Source organism: Lathyrus oleraceus, unplaced genomic scaffold, assembly GCF_024323335.1.
Source record: "Lathyrus oleraceus cultivar Zhongwan6 unplaced genomic scaffold, CAAS_Psat_ZW6_1.0 chrUn0452, whole genome shotgun sequence".
NCBI lineage: Eukaryota > Viridiplantae > Streptophyta > Magnoliopsida > Fabales > Fabaceae > Lathyrus > Lathyrus oleraceus.
In genome coordinates this window covers 20,708-34,670 of record NW_026112843.1, presented here as the reverse complement: position 1 = coordinate 34,670, position 13,963 = coordinate 20,708, and positions in this window count along the sequence as shown.

Genomic DNA, 13,963 nt, shown 5'->3' with positions numbered 1-13,963 from the left:
AGAAGTACATCCAGAGCTTCTGGTCCATTGTATAGGCAGATATTTTCCGGACAAAAGCCTGGAGATGAGTTTCCGGGAAAGAACTCCCATTATACTTGTCAAACGTGGGCACCTTAAACTTTTGCGGGATCACAATCCCCTTAACTAGCCCCATGTTTGTCATATTGATAGCCCCAGGAGTATCATGGCTTTCTAGAGCCCTGATCTTCTCTGCCAGCACTTGAATCTCCTTGTTTGGAGGCGGAACACCGTACTGACCAAATTTCTCATTTAGCACAGAGAACTGGTCTTCTTCTTTATCCTCCATGGCCCCAAAGAAAGGAGGAAACTGATTATCCTTCAGATTATTGCCCATAGGACCTGGCACACCGCCTGCAATGAAACCAAAACCTCCACCGTTATTGATCACTACACCAACAGTAGTTTCCTTCCTTCTGGGATCACCACCGTCTCTAAAACCACCAAGACCATTGTTGGAAACACCCTCCTGATTATTACCATTGTTGGCAGCCGAAGCCCGCTCAAGCTTTTCCACCTTCTCAACCAGTGCCTTCTGCCCCAAGGCGAACCCTTGCATAACATTGATCAGCTCTCCCATCTTCTCTTTCAGCTCGAGAATGTCTGCGTTGGATGTATCCATCAATTTGGATCTGTTGCGCCTGGTAGGGTACCTGTGCGGACGAGCTACGTGCAAGGGAATGATTCGGCGTGCGCGAACAATGATTCCTGTGTCAATCAAACACGTCAGAAACTGACACCTGCAAAACAGAAGACAGGTTATTATGACTCACGCATGAATGCAATGTCTATCCATATGACGAATGCTCTGTCTTTCGATTCTAGCTTCATCGAGACGGATAATAATTCGACAATAACATTCTGACATCAGGATGTCTCTCAACCATAATCTCAATCGAGAATGTACCCTGAGTATGGATAGACATGACTTAGATGCGGATGAATGCAAAATGGGAATGATGCAGATGCATGAATGCAAGTCACTGTGCCATCCTCCAAGTCATCTGAACATCAACTGCACTGAATTCCGGTCCCTGGACTGATCACAACCATCTGAGGTACTGAGCAACCACAATTCCGACATAGGGTTCCGAAATAAACGGAACGGAAGGATATACCACCATCATCACTGGAGAACCACTGATCTGATAACAACATGAACCTCTGGACAAATAACTTCAAATTCAACCCGGGGATCCGAAATAAACGGAACCCGCTGATAAATACCACGGACAGCACTCCGGTGTATCATGAATAAATCCATAAATCCAACTCATAAATAGGACCCAGATCAAGAACTGAACCATTAGTCACCACCAAAATCACCATCAGAACATGCATCTGTAAGAATCAACCCTCCCCTCACAGGTGAATTCTAATAAGGTCATCCTAAGGCGGATAGTGGTCTCGACAATCGGACAAGATACTCAACGGGTTTGCCCTTTCGGGTGTGCCGTTGCAGCTCTCATAAGATCATCTAAACCAAAGATTCGGGAAAGATCGGTCACCGAAGTCAACAACTCAAATGAGGTGACTCAACCAAAGTGGATACTCTACAATGGAAGAGCTCTCTCAAAAGAACCTCGTCCGACTTGTGGTATGTCACGTCGCCAAAAACATGTTGACCTAACATGAAAGGCAACATGAGACCACGCTAATCCTAGGTGTATACTCGGGCCTGGGTTTTAGCCCCACTCAGAACACCCACCCCAAATCAGAGGAACCAAACCTGTCAAGAATCCAGCACAGTAATAATATGATGCATGCAAACATATATGCAAATATATACAATCACAATGTAATAATCATAAATGCAATAAATAGAGCAGCAAAAGCAACCAAAACTATCCTAGGGAGCGCTAGGATTGACTCGCTTAGGGAAGATGGACCAGCAAGAGGTCAACTTCTCTGCACTCCCCAGCAGAGTCGCCAGCTGTCGCATACGCGAAAAACAACCGGCGGAAAAAGACACAGAGCCGCCACCATGCGTTATTTATCCGAAAGGAGGGAAAGGAAACGCTCGAAGTAAACCTGAAAAAGGGAAAGGAATGGTCTTACGACCAGAGATGCAGGGCACGGGAGTCGGTTACGCAAGGGGAAGGTATTAGCACCCCTCACGTCCGCCGTACTCGACGGGATCCACGCTCAAAAGAAAAGAATAAGGTTGTTGATAAACTGCTCAAAGAATGCACGCACACTGGAATAACAAACAGGCGAAAGAAGATGGAGAAGGGGGACTCGGTAGGATGTCGCATCCTGGGCATACGTAGTTTGTCAGAAACAAACATCAGAGTCGACGTAGTTCGGGGAAATGGGAAACGGGCTCGCTAGGATATCGCATCCTATGCCTATGTATCTCATCTGGAATGAGAATCAGAGCTACCGTAGTTCGGTTAACGCACGCCGAAACAAAACACAACACAAAGACGCTGAGACGTCAAAAGAAACAAACTCAACAAGGAAACGGAATGCCAATGGCTGGATTTATATCCGACTCCAAACAAAGGCAAACAAGGAAACGGAATGCCAATCGATGGGCTTACATCCAACTCCACAAAGCAAAACAGGAAACAGATAGCCAATCAATGGTCTTACATCTAACTCCAAACAGATAAGCAATCGCTAACTAGCGAACACCAAAGAAAGAGAGCAGGTTGACAAACTAAAAGGGAGTCTGGTACTCAGGCCTAGTAGTTGTCAAGCAAAACACCAACGTCCTCAGCTGGACCAACCCCAAATCTTTCAACTTCTTCAACAAGAATGAGTATGTCACATGCGGCCTATCAAACTGACGATCAGTCATTCGTCCTCTCACCTGATATCCGGCCCTCTGCGGTCTCTGTTGAAACGACTGTCGTTGCTGTTGCGGTTGTTGTTGTTGATGTTGTGTTACATGTTGATTATCAGTAGGAATTGTTACCGCAGCAGTGTGCTGGTAATAACGATCCCTACCTTGCCCTCTTTGGGTATACACAACACTTGTATCTCCTTCCTTCTTTCTCTGGCCATTACCAAAGGGTTTCTTAGATCCAGACGACGAAGCACTACCCTGTATCTTCCCCATCTTCAACCAGCTTTCTATTCTTTCTCCAGCCACCACTATATCAGCAAAGTTGGTAACCGAGCATCCCACCATTCTTTCTGCAAACGTCCCCTGAAGGGTACCCATAAACAGATCAGACATCTCGCGATCTACCAAAGGAGGTTGGACTCTGGCCGCCAACTCCCTCCATCTCTGTGCGTATTCTTTAAACCCTTCACTTGGCTTCTGAGACATACCCTGCAATTGGGTACGGCTAGGAGCCATGTCAGCGTTGAATTGGTACTGTTTAAAGAACGCATCTCCAAGATCTTGCCAGCTCTTGATATCCGAAGACTTCAACTTGGTATACCATTCCAGAGACCCACCAGACAGACTGTCCTGGAAGAAGTACATCCAAAGCTTCTGGTCCATTGTATAAGCATAAATCTTCCGGACGAAAGCCTGAAGATGAGTTTCCGGGCAGGAACTCCCATTATATTTATCAAACGCAGGCGCCTTAAACTTCTGCGGGATCACAATCCCCTAAACCAGCCCCATGTTCGACATATTAACAACCCCCGGAGTAGCATAGTTTTCTAGAGCCCTAATCTTCTCAGCCAGCACCTGAATTTCCTTGTTTGGCGGTTGAACCCCATAATGACCAAACTGCTCATTCAGTACTGAGAACTGGTCTTCTTCTCTATCCTCCTCGGCCCCAAAGAAAGGAGGAAACAGACTATCCTTCAGATTGTTACCCACCGGACCTAATCCACCACCTGTGGCAACACCAAAACCCCCACCATTGTTGATTACCACACCGGCAGTAGTCGCCTTCTTCCTGGGATCACCACCATCCCTAGAACCGCCAAGACCGTGGTTGGAGACCCCCTCCAGATTAATACCACTGTTAGCAGCTGAAGCCCGCTCGAGCTTTTCCACCTTCTCAACCAGTGCCTTCTGCCCCAAGGCGAACCCTTGCATAACATTGATCAGCTCTCCCATCTTCTCTTTCAGCTCGAGAATATCTGCGTTGGATGTATCCATCAGCTTAGGTCTATTGCGTCTAGTAGGGTATCTGTGCGGACGTGCTACGTGCAAGGGAATGATTTTACGTGCGCGAGCAATGATTCCTGAAACAATCAAGCACGTTAGAAACTGACACCTGCAAAATAGAAGACAAGTTATTATGATTCATGCATGAATGCAATGTCTATCCATATGAGGAACACTCTGTCTTTCGATCCCGGCTTTATAGAGACAGATAATAATCCGGCATCAACATTCTGACATCAATAATCTGGTTTCACCATACAGAGCAGAGAATTATGATTTAGCAAAGATATCACCCAACCATGTGTGTGCTATGTGAGTGCATACAGAAAAGCAAATAAAGCTTGAAGATCAATCACTGAATGATAACAACCACTGTATATCAAAAGTGCACTACACATGCCAAAGTCATACACCAGGCTGATACAAATCAAATTACAATTCTCCAAAATCAGAAAGAAAATACAAGCAAGTGAATTCCGTCAACAAGCCTGACGGTAATCCAACACAATAACAACAAAAGTCTACAACGAAGAAGGTCCCACAAGAGGCTCTGCATCATCAACCATCCTGGTAAACTTCACGGCGAACCTGAGCTCAGTGTTCTCCTGCCGCAGTCTCCCCACTTCCTTCTGGTGAATCTTCATCTGTCGGAAATAATGATCCCTCTCAGCAAGATAGTGATCTCTCTCAGCAATAATCTTCGCTTTCTCCGCTTCCCATTCCGTGGTAAGGACTTTGGCTATAGCTTCCCTCTGATTCTTCACAAGGATCTGCCTCCTCTTCTCATCTTCAATGACCTTCAAAGCTCTAGCCAACTTCTCCTTGGTAATGTCGTGCTCCTTTGTAGATGACTCCAAAGCTTGGCTGATCTTGCGGTAATAAGCGGTGTCTATCTCAAAGTGCTTCACCTCAATGGCATGTCTCTTATCCTGGTCTTCTATTTTCCCTTTGATTTCATGATTAGCCATCTGAATTCTAGCAACACTCATCTCCAACTCAGTCTTCTCTACATGCAGCTGATCTCTGGCCTTCTTCATCTCAAGAAACTCTTCCATGCTGACAGAAGAACATGGCCCCTCAATCAAGGGACACCAAGGATCACCCCCAGGAAATGGTAGATGCGTGAGCTCAATCCTCTTCCTAAGCCAATCATCAAACGGAGGAAAAGACCTGCTATTAACCCTACCAAAAGGAACCTTGCCCTTTCTCTGAATGTCACGCCATTCATCAGACACCTGCCTCAACTTTGGCTGATTACCCTCAATTGGGAAGTAGAAAGACTCCTGAATCTCTCGCCCGAGAGGAGGACCCTCCACAGCAAACCCCATTTGTCTCCTAAGAAGCACCGGGTTGTAATTAATGCAACCTTGAACTCCTATAAGAGGCACATAGGGAAGACTACCACAACTGTAAATGAAATCTCGTCCAGCCATACCATTGTGAGTTCAAGCTATGTCCTTGGCTCGCAAACCCATCAACCTGATTGACCATTTGACAGTAGGATCAAGAAAGACAAAGGCACCTCTGGAAGGCAAATACCCCATGAACCACTTGTACAACAGTTGAGCACAACATCTGATCAATCCCCCTCGCCGCTTCTTGTTCCGATGATGGACCGAGTAATAGACATCTCCAACCAGGGTAGGAATGGGATTCCTCTGAGCAAACAACCTGATGGCATTAATATCCACAAAGTTCTTCTGATTAGGGAACATGATGATTCCATAGATGCTGGCAGCAAGCAAAGCACAAACGGCCTTCCAATTACCCAAATCAGCATGCTCCTTGGCCTTAGCCTCCAAGAAACTCAGATGAAAACCGGGAAACTTCCCCTTTTCCTTCAAACCCCCCTTAGTCACCTCTGGGCTCAAATAAAGAGCACGAGAAATCTCAGCAACATCTGGTTCCCCCTTAGTGGCATAGAAAGGAATCTGATCTCTGACCTGAATACCCAGGATGCTGGCATAGTCCTCCATCAAAGGTCCCAACAAGTAATCCGGGAACACAAAGCATATCAAGCCCGGGTCATAGAACTGGAGAAGAGTATGGATGGCACTCCTATCTATATCTGTGAGCCTGAAAACCAACTTCAAAATACCACCATAAGTCTCACAGAACAACCCCACACGATCAGGTGTAATCAATGCTATCATATCCTTCAGTACATCAATCTCTGGGTCGAAGAAACTGTAGACGACATCGTCTTTCAAGCCGGTCCTCATATCTGGAATAAAGAAGTCTCTCAACCAGGATATCAATCAAGAATGTCCCCTGCATATGGATAAACATGAGTTAGATGCGGATAAATGCAAAATGTGAATGATGCTGATGTATGAATGCAATGCACTGTGTCATCCTCCGAATCATCTGAACATCCAATGCACTAAAGCCCTGGTCTCTGAACTGATCATAACCATCTGAGGTACTGAGTAACCATAAATCCCACTCGAGAATTCCGAAATAAACGGAACCGAAGGATATACCACCATCATCACTGGAAGACCACTTCTCTGATAACAACAAAATCATTTGATCCAACCCAGGGAATCCTGAAATAAACGGATCCCCACTGATAAATACCAGGGACAGAACTCCGGAGTCTCAGAAATAAATCCATAGATCCGACTTATAAAAAGGACTCTGATCAATAACTGAACCACTAGTCACCATCAAAGTCACCATCATAACATGCATCTGTAAGAATCAACCCTCCCCTCACAGGTGAATTCTAATCAGGTCATCCTAAGGCGGATAATGGTCTCGAAAATCGGACAAGATACTCAACGGGTTTGCCCTTTCGGGTGTGCCGCTGCAGCTCTCATAAGATCGTCTAAACCAAAGATCCGGGAAAGAACGGTCACCGAAGTCAACAGCGCAGATGCGGTGACTCAACCAAAGTGGATACTCCACAAAGGAAGAGCTCTCTCAAAAGAACCTCGTCCGGCTTGTGGTATGTCACGTCGCCAAAAACATGTTGACCTAACATGAGAGGCAACATGAGACCACGCTAATCCTAGGTGTATACTCGGGCCTGGGTTTTAGCCCCACTCAGAACACCCACCCTAAATCAGAGGAACCAACCTGTACAGAATCCAGCACAATTATGATGCATGTAAACATTTATGCAAATATATACACAATACAATAATCATGAATGCAATAAATAAGCAGCAAAAGCAACCAAAACTATCCTAGAGAACGCTAGGATTGACTCGCTTAGGGAAGATGGACCAGCAAGAGGTCAACTTCTCTTTGTCCCCAGCAGCGTCGCCAGCTGTCGCATCCGCGAAAAACAACCGGCGGGAAAAAACAAACAAACAGAGCCGCCACCGTGCGTTATTTATCCCAAAAGAGGGAAAGTAAACGCTCGAAGTAAACCTGGAAAGGAAATGGTCTTACGACCGGAGATTACAAGGATCGGGAGTCGGTTACGCAAGGGGGAGGTATTAGCACCCCCTCACGTCCGTCGTACTCAACGGGATCCATGCTCAAGAGAATAGAATAAGGTTGCTGAATAACTGCTCAAAGAAAGCACACCCACTGGAATAAAACACAGATGGAAGAAGAGGGGAACGGGCTCGCTAGGATATCGCATCCTATGCCTACGTATCTCATCTGGAATGAGAATCAGAGCTATCGTAGTTCGGCTAACGCACGCCGAAACAAAACACACACAAAGACGCTGACGTCAGAGCAAACACACAACTGGAAATAGAATGCCAATCGCTGGTCTTACATCCCACTCCACAAAAACAAACAGGAAACAGATAGCCAATCAATGGTCTTACGTCTGACTCCACAAACAAACAAACACAAACGGGAAACCGAATGCCAATCGCTGGGCTTACATCAGACTCCAAGCCAACACAACACAAAAGGGTTGAAAAAGAAAAAGGGTGAACACACAGACTAACGGGAGTCGAGAACTCGATCCTGATAGCTGTCAAGCAAAACACACTCAAAAAAGAAAAGGGTGCCCGGAGAGATCTCGCACGATCTCCTGCCTACGTACCTTATATGGTATGAGGATCAGGGCGACGTAGTTCCCCTTAACAAGGGATAAACTTTATCCTAACCAGAGACTAGGGAGATAACAACTAAAAGGGAGACTACGACTCGAGCCTAGAAGTTGTCATGCAAACGATCCCTATGTTGAGGTCTCTAAACAGATCCTAGCTCGCACAGGAAGCAAGCTAGCCTAAACAGAAAATAAGCAAACACAAGCACAGGTGAACAAGTATCACGCGCTATATGCAAACAAGTGGCTCATACAAGGCTGGGCTTTAGTCGAGGGGTCATATCAACCTCGACAAACAAGCCAACTGGAAAGGTGTCTGAGGCTCTTAACCACTGACATTGACCGTCAGGGTGAGCAGATGAAATGGGAGATGAGGGTTAGACCTCATAGCTCTTAACCCGGGCCTGGATGAGCTTCAAATCAATGAAGGTGTGGGGGTCCAGAATGTGGGACCCTACTCCACAATGACTGACTCTATATACAAGATTTTGGGTGTTTATTCAAAATGCATCAGCACGTAGTACGAGCAAGATGAAAGACTCAACTGAATAGTAGGGGATGGATTGCACATCCCTTTTATCTGCCAATGCCTCTTCACTTAGGAGGTCTTTGAAGTACATGGCACAAATATAAACAATCACAAACATTGCCTCTTAAGGAGGGCTTCAGACAGGTGCCTGCCAAAGATAGCAGGTCTTCCAGACTACATGGAGTTAAAGAGATTACCTAGGTGGTATGCCAATCACAAGCAAGGCAAAGCAACTCAAGCAATGAGTTAAAGCGGCTAAAGTACCTGTAAGAAAGTCAAACAAGTCAATATTCACATTCAGACAAACAATCAACAAACAAACAACAGTGGTTTCCAATATACACAACATGCAAGTCAGAAAAGGCACTCATTCAAGTGAATCCACCACCAAAAGACCTACAACACAATCAACATTAGTTAAACAAAGCAAATTGTATCTCAAGAAAGGAGATCACATCATCCATTAGAACTTATTGCTTGAACCGGAAAGGCAAAGCTCAAATTGTGAGTGCAAACCCCTAGGGCAAAGCCTAGGGTCAAAGGCAAAGTAAAAAGTCAAAACAGAAGCTAATACTCAACATGAATCACATTTAATCAAGTAAGAACATGTCCTAAAAAGGACCAAGTCAAAAGCATCAAGCAAAATCATCTAAGGAGCAAGATATGGCAAAGGCAATTTCAAAGCACACAATTGGTCATCAAGAATGAAAATTCCATATTAAAACATAAATGAATCAAACAATCATGGAAATTTTTATGTGATAAAATCATGTCTAACACAATCATCATGCCAAAAATTATAATCATAAGAGCTCATTTGACCTAGAAATGAAAATGAACAAGTAGGACATCAAATTGTGTGACACACATTGTCACACCATACAATCATGTGTATAAAACAGAGATGAAAAATGCGAAAAATACCAAACCAAGCCTCAAACATCAAGCAACATGTTGGGAATCATCACACTAAATTTCAAATCAATTGGCCAATGTATGAGCATTTCACGATAGAATGAATGAAGCATGTCACATTTTGCATATATGTTCAATCAACAGTCCACAATCAAAATTCCAGAAATGATAAAATCATGAAATTCATATAAAAAAATAAAGGACATCAATATGATCATATAGCAAAAAATTGGAGGTGATTTGGATGTGTTTTCAAATTGTTATGAATTTTCTAAGTTGACATGAAAATATATGAATTAATGAAGGAAATATATGATGAAATGGAGGGAAATGAGAAAAGGTGAATTAAATTTGAAAAAGTGGCACCGGCTGGAATCGAACTAGGTGCACAGAAAAATGAAACGCTGAAGTAAATAAAATCACCAAAGTGTATCCAGTGGGAATCGAAGCGAGGGAATGATCAAAACGCATCACTTCATTTATGAAGTGGCGTCCATGTCAGCGGTCAATGCACAAGTGGATTTGGTCAATCAAACCGTATCCAATCAAATGGACGAATGGATGCATATGTGGCGCACACAGGGATAAGCCCTAGCGCTGAACCAGTTGCAGACGACACTATTCACGCACGGCCAGGCATGGTGGTTTCCACCGTCTTCTTCATGAAGACGGTGGTTGCTACAGTGTACGCATGCAAAAAAAAAAAATCCAGATCCAGGCGAAATGTACATGGTTCGAAAGCTTATCACATGAGGAACACAAATCTAACATCAATTAAGTCTAAAACATCATGTACAATGCAAATCGAATCAAAACATTTTTGCATCCAAAACTTTAAATCATCATAACACAGTCAATACTTCACCATTTCATAAACTACTTATATCAGCATGCTCAGCGTTCAAAGATCTACCTAAACATGGCAAAAGAATGGAGAATTAAGAGGTTCGAAAAACCTACCTCTTGAAGAGCAGTCACTGAAATCTGTAGATTCAAGGCTTGGCAAGTATCCAGATCTACTCCTGAGATGATATTATGAAGCTTTGTGCGTGAATTGAAGCTTGGAGATGCTTGGATCTAGCTCAAATGTCAGTTTCCATCTTCATGTTCTTGAGCTTGCACAACTTGATTCTTCACCAAAACCTTCGATCCACACCTTGATCTACACTCAATGATGATCAGAGAACACAAATATGCAATAAAACTCAAGTACTATGTGAAGAAAATTGGAGTTTCAATGGAGAGAAAAATTTGGAGGGAAGAGAAATTTGGATCTAGAATGTTCAAAACCTCCACAATTCTGTTAGGATTTGGTATTTATACTATGTCCTAATCATGCTGAAAAATGTAATTAGCAATGGTTAAGTGAAATTAGCAAAAATAAGGTGCATGACAAAAATTGGAAAATGAGGGGTGCCATGCAAATTCACACGTGAACAGTGCTGTATGGATGCTCAAAATCATTCAAAATCATCTCATGCACATGTTGGCAATGGTATTTTGTTCATATGATGCACCAATTTTGAATTTCCAAATTTCCCTCCAAAATGATCATGAAGGAGAAAATGGTCATATGATGAAATTTCATGCAATGTAATGAATGATTTGGAAAATACATGTCATGAGAAGAAATATGCAAAAAGAGGCACTCAAATTAGAGCTTTAGATCAAAAGTTATGGCTTGTTGAAGTTCCATGCACACTTGGTGATCATTTGCTCATATCTCCTCAACCATTCATCATAAATTCATGATCTTGGACTTTTTGGAAATTGGAGAGAAAGATCTTCAACTTTCATGTTGGACAAAATTTCACTTGAAGCTTCTTTGATGTTGGAAAGTTTGGTTGAAGATGGTCCAAAAACTTGCTATTTTTGGAAACTTTCAATTACAGGTCACTTTCCATTTTGGGAAACTTTTGATCTGACTTCAAAATCTTCAAGGTATGTGTTTGACATGATGAATAAACCTCTTTTGGACATGAATGAAATGTTGAAACCCATTTCTCCACCTTCTAGCCCTCAGTTGACTTTCAGTTGACTTTTATGGCCCTTAGATGACTTGAACATGCACTGTGGACTTTGAGCCTCTAACACTTGGCCAATTTGCTTCAAAATGAACCTTGGCTTATATAAGCTCAATAGAATGATCATGTGACCCCCCTCTCCATAGAATACCTCATCTCCTTGAAAATCACTGGTTGGAAGAATGCATTGATTAGGGTTGACCAGAGGTCAAAACCCTAATCCAGAGGAATCTAAGCATGAACAAAGAACCCCTTGAGGATGACATAACCATGATGATGATGATGTACCCTTGCAATCAAGATAATGCGCAACCTCCTTGAAGAAACAAGAAAACCCTAATTATAGCACAAACCCTCAGATGGTTGGTGATCAATTCAATAAGACCCTCAGGCTTGAACTATACAACTTCAACATCTCTGACAAGACCTTAGAGGATGACTTGTTTATTTTCACATGATATGCAATATGCAATGACTAATGCCCTAAATATGAAATGCAATATGCTAAACTAGTCCCAAGAAGAGGAGGGCAAATTTTGAGGTGTTACAGCTGCCCCTATTCAATCCACTATGAACCTGTCGATATGAACAACCTCGACTTTCAGATGATCAGAATGAAGAGTGATTGAATACCAAGAACAGACGAACAATTTGCGCTCCGCTGGGGATTATTATATTTTTTGCTTTTCTTGAACCTCAAAACTTTCTGATGATTTCCTCTTTTTTTGTTTTTCTTGAACCCCGGACAAATATTTTCTTTCGCGCGGATGATCCCGGATCACCGCATTTGAACCCCGACAACTTCATATTACTCTTGTTTGCCAAATCATGAACCCCGTTCTCTAGTTGAACCCCAGTCTCTGCAAGAGTCATATGAGCCCTCACAAAACAAAACTCAACAAACAAGTTAGAGAAACAAGATAGGGTAATCAAGAGTTGCCCCCAAATCAAAATGTAACCACATGAATCATGCCATTAAAATTCACAAAAAGCTCACAAAAAGCAACCAAGGGTAGGAGGCTTAAACCTCTTGTCAAACACATGCATCAAAAGGGTATCAAATTCACCCATAATACCTCATACATTCAGAGCATTCAAATTAAAAGCATAAAGTAATGGGAATAAGGCAAACCTGACTGGAGAGATCGAATGAAATTGAATTGCCCGGTTGGGTTTGCAAAGCAATCTGAGGGTTTATATGAGAGGGAATTGGTTCTTTGCCGATGAGTTCCCTTCAGTCTCTGGAGGTTGCTTTGAACTCTGTTAGCTCTTCTCTCACTATCTTTTTCTCTGCCAGGGTAATAGGAATGGAATCCAAATTTTGTTTCACTGAAACTCTGAATTTATAACCTGATTTTTATGGACATGTGGGCTCAAATGAGAGAGGCCCAAGTCCAAAAATTTTCTATTATATTTTATTTATTTTTTTATTTTCGTTTTTCGTTCTCTTTTTTTTTCGTTTTTTTTTCGTTCTTTTTTTTTCGTTCTTTTTTTTTAAACACGTGGGTTTCGCCTAATGAGCATGACAGTTCAAGAAATTCCTCTGAGCGTATGTGATTCTGGTGGCTTTTCTTGGGCGCTAGGCGACCCATTCTGCTCGCCTAGCGAGCATGACAGCTCATGAACAAACTTTTGCTCCTTCAAGATTAACGTTTTGACTGACGAATAGACCCCATTTGAACCTGTTGGAAGTATCTCAAGCCATTCCCTTGTGTTGACTGATCATCTAAATAGAATCCACAAAGTGTCTTGGATGATACTCAAGCTTCAAACAAAAGATGTTAGTGACACATTCTTGTGCTTTTGGTTAGTAAACAAAAGTAAGAGAAACAATGATGTATAATTCAAGCATGCTTGGTGATCTCAAACCAATCACAAGGAGTCCCACCCAAAGGCAAAGGGAACCAAGATGCTAAAGATCCTTGAGGTAATGCAAATGCAATGTTATGATGCCATGAGGGATCTTAGGGTCAAAATTGGGGTCTTACAGATACCATAAAAAACTAATATCATAATCATATTAAATAATTGACTAAAGGTAAATCTAACTAAAATGCATGCAAAGATCGACAAACTTGCAAGTTTAAGTGTAGACAAATGTTCCTTCTTCGGTAATTAGCCAAGCGAGCATACACTTTTCTTAACATTAGTCAAATGAATCGTTTCAGAATCTAATAGAATACATTAGAACATGATTACTGGGCTTTATGACCATGTTAAGTGTGAAAAGCACCACAAAGCAAAGAAAGTGAATATTATGGACCCACGACTTAGGAAAGATGAATACAAAGGATAAAATCAATGAAACACGTTGAGAGATAAATGACACCAAGATAATTACGGGAACCACGTGCGTCATAGTGTAGGGTACCCTCATGAATTAT